Source organism: Ascaphus truei, chromosome 1 (assembly GCF_040206685.1).
Source record: "Ascaphus truei isolate aAscTru1 chromosome 1, aAscTru1.hap1, whole genome shotgun sequence".
Taxonomy (NCBI): domain Eukaryota; kingdom Metazoa; phylum Chordata; class Amphibia; order Anura; family Ascaphidae; genus Ascaphus; species Ascaphus truei.
Genome location: NC_134483.1, coordinates 103,051,707 through 103,071,340, shown reverse-complemented (window position 1 = coordinate 103,071,340; position 19,634 = coordinate 103,051,707). Strand labels below are relative to the sequence as shown.

The 19,634-nt window shown below is 36.5% G+C and overlaps 2 long non-coding RNA genes across 8 annotated transcripts in view; one reads left to right on the top strand and one right to left on the bottom strand.

Annotated features, from left to right (window-relative positions):
* LOC142490470 (uncharacterized) overlaps nt 1–19,634 on the top strand; it is a 302,578-nt gene that overhangs the window by 207,876 nt on the left and 75,068 nt on the right. The gene's annotated exons all lie outside the window — the stretch shown is intronic.
* On the bottom strand, nt 739–5,299 carry LOC142490490 (uncharacterized). The gene is made up of 3 exons (XR_012800087.1): nt 5,051–5,299; nt 3,513–3,753; nt 739–2,371 (listed from the first exon to the last, which is right to left on the bottom strand). It is a non-coding gene; the product is annotated as an uncharacterized LOC142490490 (long non-coding RNA).

Below are 19,634 nucleotides of genomic sequence, written 5' to 3'. Positions count from 1 at the left end.
AAAAAAAAACCTCTTCCACAGGATGATGGTGTAAATAAGGTGCAATGTTTATTCTGGGATTAGTTTGAAAGCCGTATTCTGCTCGGTTTTCAGTATATTCTGCCTCATTTTCTATGCAGCTAGGCTTGTGGAATATCGCATAGTAATGTACGGTGTCATTATTCATTATTTCTAACTATCTTCCGCAGCAGGCACCACTAATTATGTGTACAGTGTTCTAGTCTGGGTTGCCGTTCTTAAATACGGAGTAATAGCAAATTGTAAAGGTGTATTGCTGACAAAAATAGTATATTAAAATAAACTACACCTGGTGGTAGCATAGCATTCCAATACATATATAGTAATGTATAGATAGAGTCTGCACATATATATATATATATATATATATATATATATATATATATATATATATATATATATATATATATGTGTGTGTATATATATATATGTGTGTGTGTGTGTGTGTGTACTGTATGTGTGTGTGTGTGTGTGTATGTATGTGTGTGTGTGTGTGTGTGTGTGTGTGTATATATATATATATATATATATATATATATATATATATATATATATAAATTTATGCATACATACACTGTGTTTGTGTTTGTGTGTATATATATATATAGTTTATTACATATACATTATAAAGCAGCACATATTACAATATAATATACCATGTATATGTTTAAAATGTTTAGTAACTTTAAAAAAGACTAATTATTATTAAAACTGCACAAAGAAAGTAATGAGAAACGATTGAGGGAATAAATATTTGCTGGAAATGTTTGAATGCTCCCAACCTATAAATATCTTTTCAGAGTGGACTTGAAATGGCACTGAAGATTTATTTTAGTCAACAATTTGCAATGGCTTACATGTTTCTTTAGCTAAAATCATCATTCATTGTACATACTGTATGACTTCCTATTTTATTTTACCTGCATGCAGATATAAAGAAAGGTGAAGGTTTAATAACAGCCCCCTACTTGCATCAACTGGAGAAAAAAATACACCAGGTTTATATGTGCTTCACAAAACTAGATGTCCTTGTTTTTTTTTTTTATCCTTTAAGTAATTTACATATATAACAGTGCATTTACCTTGAATGGCAAGTGTATATATCAAGCAAGCAATCATATTTTAATAGCAATTAACTGCACAGCTTCCATTTAATGAGACTAAAAAACGTTACCACGCAGCCCCTGGTAATACAATAGAAATGTTTATTAAAGTATCACCTTAAAAACACAGTAAATCATCATTTGTAATGTTTTGTCATGAAATAGGAAAACTGCACAGTTGTAAAAAAAAAAAAAAAAAAAAAAAAAGCGTATTTTCTTTTTTTTTTTTTTTAACGGTATCATTTAAAATCCTGGTAGTTGTCAGTACTCTCCTGAGAAACCCAGGAAATGTTGAAAATACTATAGAAACCAAAGAGAAAAAAAACGGTACAATATTTGTCACTCCCATTTAAATTGATGTATGCGGCTGTCCTAAAAACGTCACATCGGATAACCCTGAAAAATTACCATGAATCTCCATAATTACGCATATTCATGAGGCTGTTTTGCATAGAGCTGCAAGCCAACTGCACGGAGGAGGAGGGGACTCGTGCCGGAGAGCTGACAGGCTGAAATTATTACCCAAATCATAGAAAAATACAAAAAAAAAAAACCCTAAATTATTCTCACATAGAAAAGAAACATTGGATGGCCTACAACCAAAAATTACAACAGCACAAGTAAAACAGCACTGTGTTGGTTGACTGTTTTTTTTTTGTATAATTATTTTTAAGTGCATGATATGTCAGTCAGTCAGGGGTTTGTTAAAATAATATAACAGCCGTTGAATACCTCGAGAATTGTTCAGCTAGAACAATGATCAGGTTTGCGTGCAATCTTTTGACGTGCCGTGTGCAAATCAGGGTGGTACACTTTTGTTTTTGTGATAAATATGAGCCTTTCCTTAACCCTCGCCCTGTAAACTGTTAGAAGACCTGGAGGTGTAGAAAGCTCTGTCCTGTGTCTAGTTCAATGGTCTTTTGTGCTGAAGCGGAGAGCAGAGTTAATCAGGGCTCTAGAAGTAATTATGGACAGCGTTTGGGTAGTACAAATGCTTGGGTAAACAGCGATTGTCCTTTCCACAAGATTTCGAAAAGAAACAACAATACTGGCATTGTCCTCCACTTCTCATTAAGGGGATTCAGGGATGGAGTTGAGCGCTCTGAGGCGCATGGGAAACTGACAGACAAACTGTGCTCTGAACGAATCTCTCATGATCCCACTACAACAGGCTCTAGCTTTGGGCATCAGCAGTACCAGCTGCATTGGGAGAAGCCAAGCCTGTCATACCATCTTCATGTCAAATCTTTCTGTGTACAGAGCAAGAACATAGTTAGAGATTAATGAAGAAACAAATACAAAGGAGGCGATTAGGCCTTGTTAACACTTGCATTCATTTCCCTATATAGAGACTGCAGAGGCTAGTTTGTTTTTAAACCTAATTTTTGAAAGAAAAAGAAGAGATGTTTTACTAATAAGACATTTTCTTTCAAAATGGCTGTTTTGAAAAATCTTAGAAGGAATCGGATATACACCAACAGCAGTGCTTGTGCAGATCTGGCTGGGAATCTTTAAGGGCATGCTATATATGAATCTATATATATGTATATATGTACTGTATATATATATTTATATGTATAATTTTCATGTTATTTGTACATAATATATTAAGACCCATATATGTGTGTATATTAATGTGTCTTTATAGACGTTTCCCATTTTGTATAAGATATTGGTTGAAGCCACACATTTGTATTTCATAGCAAATTCTATTCACCATACATTTGAAACAAGAGAATATCTAAGAATCTTTTTCTTTTAAATTACCAGTTTTACAGAATATTACAGTGATTTGCAATTTGTGTAGCCTGGCGTTTTAGAGCATTGTTTTTGAATATTTTGTCGGCGTCCCTAGCAGCGAAAAGGTTAATAGCATTGCTTTGAAGTTTTACTCATGAATACTGCAGGTATTAATTTTACTTGCATGCAATCAATCACTCACTGTACCGAACAAAGGTACATATTGTACAAGTATAAAGTCCAGCCCATGTATGTTGCGCGTCATGCAGCAATATGCAAATAGTTATTATTATTTTTAAACACTATCATTCTGGCGGTACACCAAAACTAAAATTCACTACTTTGCATATAAATAATGGATTTTGGATGACAAATCTCCATGTTTTATCTGCGACTTTAAATCCAACCGTGATTAATGAAGACAATGAAATTCTAGAATATAGTAATGCAGATTAATAATTCACTGTACACCGCAGTGTTTTTATTTTTACCATCCTGTGTTTTCTTCTGGGGCTGGGGATAATGTTTAAATCTCAGACCAGTATCCTTTCTGTAAAGAGACACTTCAGATTCATTCAGTAAGTAAAAAACCTCTTACCATAGTAGACAGAACTAACCAGCACAATGAATGCATACCTTTAAAATACATACCTTTTCTAGCTTCAGGAAATAGCATTTCCGTGCATTCATTACCTTGCACTGCCACATTGCTGACTCCTAATGACACAAATAAGACATGCTTTATGCAAATAAGGTAAGCAGGCTATGCAAATAGCATGTTCATCTCGATGCAGCTGGGCCTCCCACCATTCCATCCCATTCCAATATTTCCAAAGAATGCTGTTTTTTTTTTCTTCTTCAGCGTAATTATGCCAATGTAAAGGACTCCTGTCTACATTGCACGCACACAAAAATAAAACAATACATTTATTTTTTTTATTGTGTTATTCTTTGTACCTATTTTTATGCACATAATGATATGACGCTATTTTTAATCCGGTTACAGAAGAAGAAATCTGCATCTCAGAGGATGTTTTTTTTTTTTTTAGTGATCGCGTGGGATAATTTATTGGCAAAGCCTCCACAGAAACATATTCATTTGTGTTAAGTAAAACCGAGTTCATAAAGCAGATTTGGCAAACTCATGGAGGCCTAAGTACTACACGGATCTTTGCATTTCTTTGCATCGCATGTGTAGCGCTAAAACAAAGTAAAAACCTTAATAAAATGTACGTGGTACAATGAAGGTCGTTATGGGACTTCTTCTATTTGTTTGTTGACTGAAATCCCTTGCGTCGCGTGGCACATCTGATTGGTACAATTTAAATTAAAACAGAATTCTGTGCATTTTTTATTTTGTAACTGATATTAAATATCAATTATTAGTTGCATGTGTTTTATAAAAGCTACACTTTTAACGTAAAACATTTTGTTATGACACAATTTTGTTGCATTGAAAGCACATCTAACACTGCGCTAAGTATATAAACAGTTATCGATTTTGATGCAGTTTCAATCACTTTGCTGGTGCAAATATACAATGTTTTTAGCAAATGCCATTTACATCAGTGCGCCAATCTACCTGGCTAAATACATTGTGAATGTTTAAGATGCACATTGAAAATAAAAGATTAGCACATAGAAGAACTTGCAATATATTGTGTGATTTTCTTGCGTCAATTAAACACAACAAATCAATTTGTGACGCCTGGTACATACGCTCTATGCTGTTTCATTTTGTTTGGATTTTTTCTCTAATGACCATGATATATATTTTGTGACTGCTCCCCTTTTCTTCCAATCTCTTTCTTAAACGTTAACCCTTAAAAAACTGCTTCACATTAGGTAATGATATCAGATTGTATTCTGATCCTTACAGCAAGGAAGAGATTACATGTACAATTCAATGCATCGGTTTTGTTTTCAGCATGTTTTTTTATAATGCAAATAATGTTGCTTTATTTTTCTTTTCTTTTTTTAGCTGTACTTGCCCCTTTTCAATATATAATAGGTAATCCTCGTTTTACAAAGCATTTTACATGGATGTGCAAACGAGAAGACATCCATACTAATGATTATAATATGATTCCTTATTTAGCATTACCAGTATCTATACCACTGCATGTGGTAGGAGAACAAAGGCACAAGGAATTCTTCCACTGAAGAACTTGCAATCTAATTATCCTTACCTGGAGGTAAAATGACATTTCCATGGTCGCCAGAAGCTGGTTATGGAGATTTCCCTCCCACTTCAGAAGCCATTACCTTAACCACAAGACCCCATTCCAAAATAGCCATGACAGCTGAGCTTATTAGAAAATGAGGCCCATTAGTGGTCTCTACAATCATTGAGCCTTTTATACAATTGCTAAACAGTACAGTCACTAGAAAACAGTGTGCAGCTGCTCAGGAGGCAGGAACTATTCATCACACAGCTTGCAAGTTATAACTGCCGTGTACCACAAATAACTTATATTTTTAATTTGCATTTAATACATATAGGCCGGGTTTTTATTTGGAACCGTATGTTGTGCCAGTTGCCATAACATATTCTTTTTGTGCCAACCCTGATCATTTGCGGACAGAGATGTACGAATTTTCCGCTGCGGTTTGCCATTTTCTTTTGTGAAACTATTAGTGAAAGGGGCAAGCTTCCAATTTTTTTTGCCAAGCATGCAAAGTGAAAGTGCAAGATCGTGAGGACTTTATATAATGCAATGTATTGCCCTATCACCAACATTTGGGGCTAATATGGTGACACTGTTGCCCCTAAGGATCAAAACACAAAATTCGATAACAAGTTTGCAACCCCATTCCAAGACATTCAGCCATCTTTATTTACAAATGTACTGCATACAATTTACAGTACCAACTGCCACTGAAAACAGAAGCACCTTCATTTCTCTTGTGTACTACTTGCAAAGTGTGCCATTATTGTAACTTACTAGTGGTGGTAAAATACCTGCTCATTAAACCCTATACATGGCCACATATAATGAGACAATGTTCAACTGCTCCAATCATAGCCACTTATTTTATTTAGCTCCTTCATTGAAGGCTATAATGTTTATAGTAAAACAATGCAGATATCACCCATACCATGCATTATTACATTCTCAGACCTGGTGCAAGTACATTTCTTTGATGCATCCCATTTTACACACTGATAGTGCTAGTTTTGAACTCAGATATTGCCAATGGTACTGTTGCAGTAACCAGATAATTATAATCAAACAACAGCTCCTTATCCTGTTATAATTGGTGCTCCCATTCCCCATGCACGAGTAAGGTATCTATTGAAGATAATGTGTTTTTCATCTTTTTTTGGCAGTGTGGGAGTTTGAAAAATAGTTACTAATGTTTTGTTCATCATGTATTAAAAGTGCATTCCGATGTGGCCAATGTGTATGGAAATATATATAAAGCTACTTGCTAAAATAATTACCCATGGTCATTGGCTATGGTAACTGGTGAGATTATATTCAAAGCTTTGATTTTACGTTCCATGTCTCCTCTCGCGGTGTTCTATTAGAAAATATACAAAGAAAAAGGTTATTACAGTGAAAATGAATATAGCCCTTCATGCATATAAAGGTTTTGTATTTGCAAAGAGTGCTGGTCTTAAAAAATGAGCCCTACTCTAAATATATGACTACAAATCACATCGCCATACAACCTATATTATAGGTATAGAATTGCTGCATATTTTAAAGATAACACTGTGCTCAGTGGCAAAGTGGAACCGTTCATAAAAAATATATAACTGTAAAATGCCAGGGAAAGATTTATGCCACAACAAATGTTAGATTTATTAGATTTAGATGAGATATATATATATATATATATATATATATATATATATATATATATATATATATATATATATATATATAAAGAAATAATGCAGTAGGCCCAGTTTTTTTAAGTGAGAATTTTACACTAATAAGTAGCAGTATGATTTTCATTTCTTTGAATCTGCAGAATAAATCAATTAAATACCATGGATCAGATTTTTTTTTTTTTTACACTTTAGGAGAAACAAGCAGTGGTTTTGTGATGTGCTTGTCCAAGGCTTCTGTGATGATGGTTGCCTGGCAATAATTATTGTATGAATATTATGAATAAGGCCTGTGTGGTTCTATGCATAAGCAAGCCATTTAAGTAGGTAGGACCAGGAGCACTTGGAAGGGACACAATGCACCGATATTATGCAAATTATTATTTTCACCCTATTCTTCATATTTAATTTTTTTCCCTATAACCTGTGTGCAGAGGAAAATATGTAACACGTTCAATGAAAGCAGGAATCCCCAAAAGTATGTTAATATTTTATAAATGAATGTAAAGCAGTAATCCCTCGAAGCCTCTATGAGTTTAACTCACATCATGTCTGTACCTTATGAGCATGTCCTGCTCTTTTTTCTTTTAAAGTTTTTTTTGTGTTGAATGTTATGGTTTTCTTCACCTCTGGCTTTGCGGGTTACCATGGTAACCTTTAGACTGCAGTGGGCTTTAGGGAGAGCTCCATTTTAACTTCCCAGACCGTAATATTTCAAATGCTTACAGAATATCTCCTGAATGGAGCTTCAGATTAAAGAAAATAAAACAGCATTTGAAAGGATAAGAATAGTTCTTGTTAAAAATAAAATGCAAAAAGAGACAAATCAGTTTTTGTTCATTTTTACCAAGAATGGAGATTTTGTTTGTCATTTTCGTTCATTTGTCAATAAGAGGAAATACCATAGTTCTGCAAATTTTAATAGTGATTAGTGGAGTAGAAAGACACCCACATCATATTAAATGTGGCCCAATGAAAATGTGTAATTTCACAAATTATTGTTAGTTTTGTTACTTAAAAAAAAGTGTATCAGCTTTCAATGTAGTTGTGTGGTTGCTAAATTTTTGGGGAGTTTGGGAGGTATTTTTAATTTTCATATGGGCTCTAGGGTGTTCCATTTAGATCAAACACGACACTTCTGTTTCCAGGGATCCCCTGGTTCTTGCTAAATGAACTCTCAAAACTCCTGCAGCCAGAAGGACAATATAGGGCCTGGGTCAGCCTTGCCAAAAAACTACAAAACTGGCTGTTGGGGTCACCAATAGACAGCCACAATTTCATGGTTTTATATTGGTGACCCCAGCAACAATATTTGTTGTTTTTTTGTAAGAGGCTACAACAATTTAAAAGTCAGCTTTACTTGTAACTGGGGGTGTCTCTGGAGCTGGAAGCATCATGGGTGAGTTCCATTGGTTAGGGTTGAGCATCTAATGTGATTCTTTTCTCTCCCCTTCATGTCATTGATATATTATTGAAGTTATTTATTAAAGCTGATGCAAAAAAAAGACTATTCAGATCACTACTTTATACCTCAAATGATTAAACTAATAAACCAAAGGGATATAAAAAAGACAAGGGAATAGCATCATTAATCAATACTCTAAGCAAATATAACAACAGATAATACAACCTTAACTTAATAATATATTATACCATAATCAAGCCGGGTGTAACAGCACTTCTGGTGCAGCATTCAAAGTTTTCCCTCCACTGTAGGCAAATATGTATGTCCAAAAAGTACCAGAGAGAGTTACATAGTTACATAGTAGATGAGGTTGAAAAAAGATGTCTATTAAGTTCAAACTATGCTAAATTTAGACAACAGATACCTTATCCAATATCTATATTTCCTTATTGATCTAGAGGAAGGCAAACAAAAAAAAACAGAATCATATCATCCACTGATATCTCATAAGGGGAAAAATAAATTATTTCCTGACTCCAAGAATTGACAATTGAATTATTCCCTGGATCAACATTCTTCCCATGTTAACTTATTTGGTATACAGTTCAATGGTGGTATTGTGGTGCTCAAAAACCAGGTGAGGCTTTGTAAAATGTTATGTTAAAATTAGAATTTTATTCCTAGTTTAGGTGTATTATTATTTTATCTGGTAGTGTTAGGACCTGTGAGCAGGGTCTGCCTTGATGTGGCTCACAGGCTTACGACGCTTTGGCCAAAGGGTTAAACTAAATTACCATTTTTCAAGAGAATATATAAGTATTTTACTGTGTATTTTTGTCATATTTGAAGTGGCATTGGGCTTTATTGTTCTTTGTTTTATGCATCTGCCACGCTCAGTAGCACTCTTTGACACTTATGTAGCACTCTTTGACACATTGACACACTTTTTGACACTTATATACATATATATTTTTGTGGGGGCTCAGGGGTTCCCAAAATGAGCTTCTTGCAGTTCTATGTGTTGTTTAACTTATTGTCAGCTGGTCTCAGCTGTTGGAGGTTAGTGGCCCCTCCCTCCCAGGTGTCAAGCTCACCCCTCCCCACTGCCCTAGTTAGCAGGTCTCTTTCATTTTACAGGATATGGATCCAATGTTGGTCCTTCTCCCTCCCAATAGAGGTAAATGAGAATTTTAATCCTGGTATAGGTGTATTAGTATTTTATCTAGTAGTGTTAGGACCTGTGAGCAGGGTCTGCCTTGAAGTGGCTGACAGGCTTACGACGCTTTGGCCAAGGGGTAAAACTAAATGACCCTTTTTCAAGAGAATATATAAGTATTTTACTGTGTATTTTTGTCATAAATGGCCATATGGTGGCATTGGGCTTTTTTGTTCTTTGTTTTATACGTGAGGAGAAAGTAAGAATGCTAGAGAAGGAGAGAGAGGCGGAAAGAATTAGGGATATCATAAGGTATTAAAGGAAAGTGATGGGAAGGAGAGAGATGAGGGGGATGAGAGAGAAGAGGGGATGACAGAGAAAAGGGTAGGAGGTGAGAGGACGGGAGGTATGAGGTTTGTTTCTTAGAATTCCCAAGGAATGCCAGGTACTTTCAGGTAGTGCTTAATAATTCAAGGAAATCTAAGGATCATTGCTATGTTAAAAGTTTTTTACACATTATAAGCCATGTCTAGTTCATAGTTTTCTTTAGTGATATAGTACTGGTGAGGATATATATTTATATATAAAGAAACTGACAACGCAACCTAAAACAATTATCAATACAGTTTAAATCATAAAATATGATATCACCAACATACACATATAATGGGAGAAGTTAACCCTTACAATCTATCTATCCCTTTTCAGCCTGCTGCCATTTAGGTCCACAGCTCCACAACAGCCACACAAAGTAAATACCAGAAGAATGACGTAGGCCCAAGAAATAGGGAAGAAAGGAGAGGGAAAAAAACATAGGGTAGTATGTTCTGAATAATTGCAGCACTAAGATGGTATGATATGCACTCACAGTTATCAAGCCAATTAAATGCCTTTATCCACAATCAGATCAGGAACTCTGCTTGGCCTCTCAGTACCCACTGGACTTCTTGCAATGTTGGTCAAATCTCCACACACCCCAGGCAGTTCCGCAACAGGATCTCAGCAGGTTAGATTATGGTCAGGCAACCTCCGTCACAGGGATTAACCGAGTACATGTAAACAAGGTAAGGAACACAATATAGTGTAATACTGTTTAATTAAAAAATGGTTAAGATACCATGATAAGTAAAAAAACTCAGATGCTACCGGCCCTTAATTTTCAACTGACAGAAAAACTAAATTACGTGTACAAAGAAGATAAAGACTGAATTTTGTATTATTCATGATTATTTGTATTTTTTATTCCTGATAAAATAAAATAAATATTTCTTTACATTCACGATAATCATAATCATTGAACCCACCCCCCCCCCACCACCACCCCTCACGTTGTAAGGCTTGTGTGTGAAGTGGTGGGGGGGAGTGGTTGAAGGGTCAAGAAGGGCTAATCAGATTAACATATTAAATTCGGGAAGGGATTATCACACGTGCGCATGTGTTACCGTAAACAAACCCTCAAAGATGGGTTTGGGGGGTGGATGGATGATTCATTCTCATGGTTTGTGAGAGGTGTCGATGATCAGAATATCAAGAATCTTATGCAGTGTCGATGATCAGAATATCAAGAATGTTATGCATGTCGAGAAACGAAAAAAAAATTGAATGGGAAGTTATACACGCATGCGCAGGAATGTGATAGGTTCGGGAAGATTAAAGCAAGAAAGCCATCCATTCCAAGGAATGGTGTGGGAGAGGTGTACAGTAGATAAGAAGTTGAAATCCTTGAGCCTTGTGTGTGTGTGCGGGGGCGAGGGGGAGAGCGCTGTATGATGGATTATCAGTTCAAAGAAATATTTTCAAAATGTCATCATAATGTTTAATGCGCCGAAATGTGATACTGTATGCGTTTCAACAATGCGTTTCAACAATGTTCAAAAGAGACATACTGTAAGTACACACATGCGCATAAAATAAACAGTATGAAAAGAAGTAAAAGTTTTGATTACTAAATAATAGATATACTGTAGAAATGTGATAATTTTATATTCGAAGGCGCAACGTTATATTTTTGTAATACTGTATAAATCTTCAAATTTACAATTACTGCGCGCGCACACACAGACTTGCAGAAAATGTACGGCTGTACTGTAGGTTGAATTGCTATTAGACTTTTAAGACAACAGCTCGCGATCGCCCACCTGAGTTTTTAGACAGTATTGCAGTTTTGCAGACAGCGCTAAAAATCCGAGCTCTAACATGCACTCCAAAACTGGAACAACCTATCAGAGACTCTCACATCCACCACCAGTTTAAGTTCTTTCAAATCTAAGGCTGTCACACATTTTAATCTGGTCTGTAACTGTTTCATACGCTCATAATATATATTTTCTTTAACTGTGCATGCAATGTCTTGTATATAATGTATACCCTGTTCATTTATTTAACTATTTGTAACCATGTATTATTTGTCTTAACTCTATGCCCAGGACATACTTGAAAACGAGAGGTAACTCTCAATGTATTACTTCCTGGTAAAATATTTTATAAATAAATATCGCAAACCGCTCCGGAAAAAAAGAAAACAGACTGCGTCTGGCCACGGTTATCAGAGCGGCGCGGCTACGGCCGCCTTAGGATAAAGGCGGCCGCAGCTGTATGTAACAACCAAAAATATATTTCACGCAACACGGATGTTTCATTATATATTTTTTCAGATGGCAATTATAAATATTATTACTCAATTAAATATTTGAGTTACAAAAAAAGAAATCTCACAAAAATTATACAAATATTATGTGTAAATGAGCGACTACAAATATGGTGATAAACGTATATCCCAATATAGTGATATACAATTGTTTATTGCATCAACATTTATCTATAATAGAGGTAAACTTTCCCTATTTTACTGCTGCCATAGAGTCTTCAACACCACATTAGATTGAAAAAGTAGATTTATACAGTACATGGTTCCAAGTGAACTAAGCACAAAAATATAGAGAAGCGACATCACAAATGGTGTAGTATTTCCAAACACAATAGTCGACAATGTATCAGATCGGTGCTACACTCACAGATTTTCCACTTGAGTGTACGCGTTTCAGGAAGTTCCTTTTCTCCAATAGCGTAGATACTGTATATGTTATATCTCCTATTCTTCTCCTCATTATATGGCTCAAATAAAAAAATTGGACATAGCATAGGTCATTTTTATTGGTTTTACTCGAAAGTTATATCGTACATACAGATTCATAGATTTAAAACAGCATTCTCCTGGGAACACAACACAGCATGGCACAAACAACATACGCACAAAGTGCTGAGAAGCACTGGGAGTGCCATCTTTGTGGGACTCTCAGCTATCCACCGAATCATCTTCCCAGGAGTTAACCCTACACATTTCGCTAGTGTAGCTTCCACAGTGGTCCAAAGACGAGACCTCCAGTGATGTCACTCTGTGGAGATGGTGTAAGAGAGACACACGGAGTCAGCTTCTCCCCACTTGATGTGTATGCTGTTTATGCCATGCTGGGATGTATTCCCTGAGAATGCTGTTTCAAACCTGTGAAGCTGTAATTGTGATTTTGAGTTGAGTGTGAGTGTAGCACCGATCTGATACATTGTCCACTATTGCGTTTTGATATACTGCACCACTTGTGGTTTCTCTTTTTCTCTATATTTTTGGGCTTAGGTCACCTGGAACTGTGTATATTACTACTATATAAGTCTAATACTTCTGTTTTAATAACATTGTATTAATCAACTATCAACATGATGCAATGTGTACAACTTCATATCAAACAATGAACAATGCATCATATCTACAGTATGAGGTCACATAACAAAACTTTATACATACGACACACAGTTTATGAAGGTGTGTACAATTTTGTATACTAAAATTTTGACACAAATATTTCAAAGATGGCCTTACAGTAGGCCCCTAAATTTGCTTCTAACATATATTTACAAATATGAATGTGCATAATGGTATAATATATTATCACATTAATAAGCTTTGGACTGTATGTATACTATACGACATTTTTCAACTCCAATACATACAAAATCTCTGTTTATGTTGCATAACACTGCATTGCTAATGGTAAATTCCGGGCATTTATTTTCCCTTTTCTTCTTTTTTTTGTTTATTCTCCCTTCATTAAACTATTAATAAGTATAACTGTTCCTTCTTCCTTTCTTTTTTTCTTTTGTTCTCTCATTGGGAGATGAAAGTATTTTTGCTTAATTTCCTACTTTATTTACAGTCCTGGGACCTCTTCTCTTTTCTCTGTACACACTCTCTCTAGGTGACCTAATAACATCTTTTGGGTTTAAATATCACCTCTATGCCGACGACACACAAATATACTTTTCAACACCTGTCCTTACACCTGCTGTACAAACCAAAGTTTCTGAATGTCTCTCTGCTATATCATCCTGGATGGCCCCCCGCCGCCTTAAACTCAACATGGCTAAAACAGAGCTCCTCATACTTCCTCCCAAACCTGGCCCTACTACCTCCTTCCACATTACTGTTGGAACTACAAATATTCACCCAGTAGCCCAAGCACGCTGCCTAGGGGTCACACTCGACTCCTCTCTCACATTCGCCCCTCACATTCAAAACATTTCTAAAACTTGTCGCTTTTTCCTCCGCAATATAACAAAGATACGGCCTTTCCTCTGTTGCTCGAATGCTAAAACTCTGACTCAGGCCCTCATTCTCTCCCGTCTTGATTACTGTAACCTTCTGCTGTCCGGCCTTCCTGCCTCTCACCTGTCTCCCCTACAATCTATCCTAAACGCTGCTGCCAGAATCACTCTACTCTTTCCTAGATCTGTCTCAGCATCTCCCCTCATGAAAACCCTCTCCTGGCTTCCGATCAAATCCCGCATCTCACATTCCATTCTTCTCCTCACTTTTAAAGCTTTACACTCTTCTGCCCCTCCTTACATCTCATCCCTAATTTCTCGTTATGCACCATCCAGACTCTTGCATTCTTCTCAAGGATGTCTTCTTTCTACCCCCTTTGTATCTAAAGCCCTCTCCCGCCTTAAACCTTTCTCACTTTCTGCCCCACACCTCTGGAATGCCTTCCCCTCAGTACCCGACTAGCACCCTCTCTATCCACCTTTAAGACCCACCTTAAGACACACTTGCTTAAAGAAGCATATGTATAGCACTGTGGATATTCTGAACACGATACATAAAGCTTGGCCCCCTGCAGACGCACTTACCAGAACTCCCTCCTACTGTCTCTGTATGTTCTACCTACCAATTAGACTGTAAGCTCCTCGGGGCAGGGACTCCTCTTCCGAAATGTTACTTTTATGTCTAAAGCACTTATTCCCATGATCTGTTATTTATATTATCTGTTATTTATTTGATTACCCCATGTATTACTACTGTGAAGCGCTATGTACATTAATGGCGCTATATAAATAAAGACATACAATACAATACAATATACAGCTTTTATTTGTCTGTATTTCAACCTCATAAATGCTTCCATATTATATTAGTAAATGATGTGTTATACACTGGATGATCAGTTTCTAATGAAAAATATGTGATGACCAATGTTTGTATTAGCTAAAATATGAGAATATGTGAAACATGAAACTCATTAGGCATCTCCACATTGTTTAATTTGAACAAAAACAGAGTAGCATAATGTTTGCTCAAGGACTTACTCTTCAAAAAGTATGTATGTGCCAGTAATAATTTGTACATTTTCAACTTTTCTACGATGTATTTTTTATAAATGTTACAGATAAAAAATTACACTAAGGGGCCTATTCTCGTAGCTCTTAAGTGTGTCAAACTGCTTCTAAAGTGCACGTTAGAAGCAGATTGGCTTGTTTTGTTATTCTCTAAGCCAGGTGTGCGCAACGTTTTTGGCATGCGCCCCCCTGCCTGGGAGCCCCAGCAGTCGCGCCCCCCAGTTTGTGCACCGCTGCGCTAAGCCTTTATTGCAGTCCAAAACGCGTCTAAACGCCTATTTAACAAGCGGTTTCATTCTTACTCTGATAATCTGATGTGTTTGTCAAAAAAGCCTCTAACTCACATTTTTTGCTCACAATTGCTATTCTGGTAGCTTCGTTATGCAAACCGCTTCTAAAAATGTGCATATTTTTAATACTAACTAAAGGGTAGCGAGATTGGTATTGCAATTTACATCCAGAACCTGAAATATAGGTTTAGCTAAGAGAGCAAACTCCATAAATCAGACTGGGGAGGGAATTAGCACCACTTCTTCTAAAGCAAGCACCATCTAGCACCATCCGTTCTAAAACAAGTACAAACTGGGCCTATTGGCTGTTAAACTGTGCTGTTTGTCACTTTTTTAGAAGTGGTTTAGAAGTGATTTCTAATAGAGAATACTGTTTTTTATTTATATTTCATTCTGCTTCTTGTGAATGACATCTTTAGAGCTACTAGAATTAGCCCCTAAATATTTACTTTTAAATTATTTATGAATATGTACTTCTTGACGTGGCACATACAAATATACTAAATTATCAGCTCCTCGTAGAAAAAAACAGGGTCCAATCAAGAACTTGCTGATTAAAACAGAATTATTTCGGAACCACCAACAACATGGTAGTCAAAGAAAAAGCTATCCACTAACGCGTTTTACACACTAGGCGCTTTATCAAAGAGTGGTTCCAATATTTCTATATATTAAATTTTCCCACGCAATAAACTTTGGACTGCATGGATAAAATACAAAATATATTTCAGGTCTGCACACATACAAAATATGTGTTTACCCTATGTTGTATGCCATGATTGCAGAAACAGTTTAGGCTCCGTTTAAAGGCAAAATATATCTGACTGATCCATATATATCTGGCACAACTCTTCCAGCAATACATGGTTTTGCTGTAATTCCATTCTGTCATTGCTCACTCTTCATGTTAAGGGTTATTTATAGGGTTTATTCACCAATCTGCACTATATGTAGCACAAGCAATATGCCTAAGTTTAATGTGGAAGAATTCCTACAATACTATGAGAGTTATTCATCAAACTGGAATAGTGCTTAGCGAGGCACCATCGCACGGAAGCTTCCATTCAAGGCAATGGACTTGATCGGCTCTATCGCTGTTTTAATGCACAAAGATGGGCGAACAATGCAAAAGGCAGTCTCACAATGGTTTGCGTTTTATTTCCGATTTCACTTCCTTACGAAATGTTTCACCAAGCCTACAAGGACTAATAATGTCACGAAATTTGGATTAGACTTTGCACTATGGCAAGCTTTCAGCGAATTATAGTCAGTGAGCAAAACATGATTTATGCTCCATATTTATAATTTCAGATTTAAGCAAATCTAGCAAATTTAGAGAATTTATCAAATTAGAATGTTAAGCGAAATTGTAATGCACGTTGTGTGAATTCTTGGCAAATCTGACTAGGTCATTTTTTTTTTGCGGGTGAAAATGGCTAATTTTGCCTGGATTTTTTTCCTTGGGCAAAAGTGTTGTTTATCCCTAATAAGGAATAACTCCTATGTCTTGAATATACAAACTTTGCTGCACATATGTATTAAATGTCTCAAATAATATATGCAGTATACTGTACGTTTTGGTTGGATTTCCAATATTCATTGTGAGATATAATGACTAAGCAGTAATTACTCAAAAACTCCCTTACAAAAAATAATTTGTGATGGATCCAGATTCAGTGCATATCTTTAGTATTCACAAAATCATGGGAATGGTGAAACCAGTTTAGATTCAGGGCTACAGCTGACATTCAGCTGTCATGGCTTCTTTGTCTGCAGGACTTCTTTCCATTGACACATTGAAGAGTACTTTATGGTAACTACAAAGAAATAGTCAATTGATACCATTACACTTCATGCGCAAAGAAACCACAATCCTGTTCACAACTGTTGAAACAGTGTAGTATTATTCATTAAAAGATCTAATGAAAATGCAAGGCACCCAATCCCTTTCCAAATTAAGGAGGCAAAACTTATTTAGTCCAAACATTTAGCTATGTCCTTTGAACGATTTTCCCAGAATACTTTGAAACAGCAGCATCTGCATTTAATTGCCAGATATTTGTGTGAAATGGATGATTACCTGAAGAGCAATGCCTCTTCTGCATTCGTTTAATTAGAAGTGGCAGCTGTGTAAAAACAAAACAAAAGATGGGTTTGTAATGCAGGGAAGGGATTTTTTTGGATCAGGAAAAACCAGTTGTCCAGAAATACAAGAAATATTTTATGAAAAAGAGAGAGCCTAAGATTCAACCATGGGAGAGGTAGTGATTAGCTCTTTTATTAGCATTTCTTTGGGTTTTATTGGTCACAGTGAAAAAAAACACTAATTAATCTATTCACGCTGGAAGTAGTTTGGAAGGAAGACAACGTAAGTTATGGTCCTTGTTAAAACAATGGTGGTACAAACATGTGGACATACAGTAGGCAACAGCACTTCACTTTATTAGCATTTTGTTCTGAGACACAATACATGTTTGTACACTTGTAAACAAATATGATGTATTTTGTTTGTTTGAACTGACTGGTAAACTTCAAGGTAATTTAGCATATATGTTGTAAAGCATTTGAGTAAAAGTGTAATACAAACATGAGTAACATGTATTTTTCCCATGTATTCCCCTGTAACTTGAGATGTTTACTATTTCAGTATATAACATGCTAAATAAATACATTTGATATATTATATATAAAATGTATTTTATATATTGGGATCTATCCAATCTCAGATTATTGGTAATCATGGTTATCCCAGGTTTATGTAATCAATCTACTTAGAAAGTATTGAATAGATATTGGAAGGTTCTTATATGTGACCCCATTTGGGGGCCTCATCTGACCAAAAAAGCTCCTTTTATTTTAAAAAGAAGTAAAAACATTTTAAAATATTTTGGCAGCTAGTTAATGAAAGCAGAAAGATGACTCCTCCTGTTTAACACTGTCTAACACATATGGACATTCTAAGTGTGGTTGGGGCAGATGCATCACCTGCTAACATTTGGTCACCAAGAATGTTTTCAGTTCACATACTGTATCAATGGTGATGATTTCAAAGGGAAATTATTCATTAATTGTTTGACTACTCATATAATGTACTGATATGTTATATTGCACCTGTGGCCCCCAGAATATTGGGTGCACTACTCGTGCTCTCAGCACTAGATTTTTGGAGCAGAGGTGCAATGTAGATAATAGTAACACCCTCCATAGTCTTTCTAGACATTTTCCAAGGTGCATCATAAAGAAGCAAAAATGGTTCCCAGACACAAGCTCAAGGTTGATATTGAATTACTGTTACTGTTGAGGTTGATATTGAATTACTGTTACTGTTTATTCTTACAAATCACCGGTTTGTCCCTGGCTGGTTCCTGGAATGCCACGCTGTTCACCCGGAGCATGCCACGCTCCTTTTGCTTTCCCAGCCAGGGTCATGCCCGGCTGACGCGCGGTTGATGTGTTAATTGATAATGGTTCAGGATTTACTAGGCTGCAATGCTTCGCGTGTCCGCCAGATGGCATAAATTCATGAATTGTAATGCAGTATATATATATATATATACTGTATAACAACAACCCCTAACATACAGTACTGTACACATACACATCATCATATGCACATCAATGATACTATAGGCCGGCGGGGGCGAGATGTGTTTGCAGCAGAGAGAGAACCGCTGCTCTCTCTGCGCAAACATCGGCACATTAAAAATTATTTCAAATACATTTTTATTCATAGTGTAGATGTGCAGGGGGTCTCCGGAGCTTAAACGCATTGGTTTCAGGTCGGGGGACCCCCTGCTTCCCGAGATACAGCCCCTTTATGAGGTGCCGGTATCCCTCTGCATTTAAAGTTCCCGATCACGTGACCGCGGCATGTAAACCAAGCAGAGGGATACTGGCACCCCCTAAAGGGGCCTGTATCTCAGGGAGCAGGGGGTCCCCAGACCTAAAACCAAAGCGGTTCAGCTCCGGAGACCCTCTGCACATCTACAGTATGAATAAAAATGTATTTTAAATGTATTTATTTCTATTCATGTATTTATTTATTTATTTAGATTTATTTATTTATTTTTTGGGCGGCTGCTGTGAGTGAGTTTTTTTTATTGTGGGTAGCGGGGTGGGTGAAGGGGGTATTAGCCCCAACGATGGTTGTTTAGGGCTTGCGGGGGGGTAGCGGTAGGGGTTAACCCCTTCATGACCGTAGCGGTATTAACTGCTACGGTCGTGAAGGGGTTAAATGCACCCGCAACCCCCCCGCAAGTCCTAAACTCACACCAAGGGCCAAATACCCCCTTCACCCACCCCCGCTACCCACAATAAAGCGGGCACGGTGGGTTAACCCCTTCATTGCCTTAGCGGCTATCAGCTATGGCAATGAAGCCGCATTTCTGTATTTTAATAATATTGTGCAGGAGCAGGG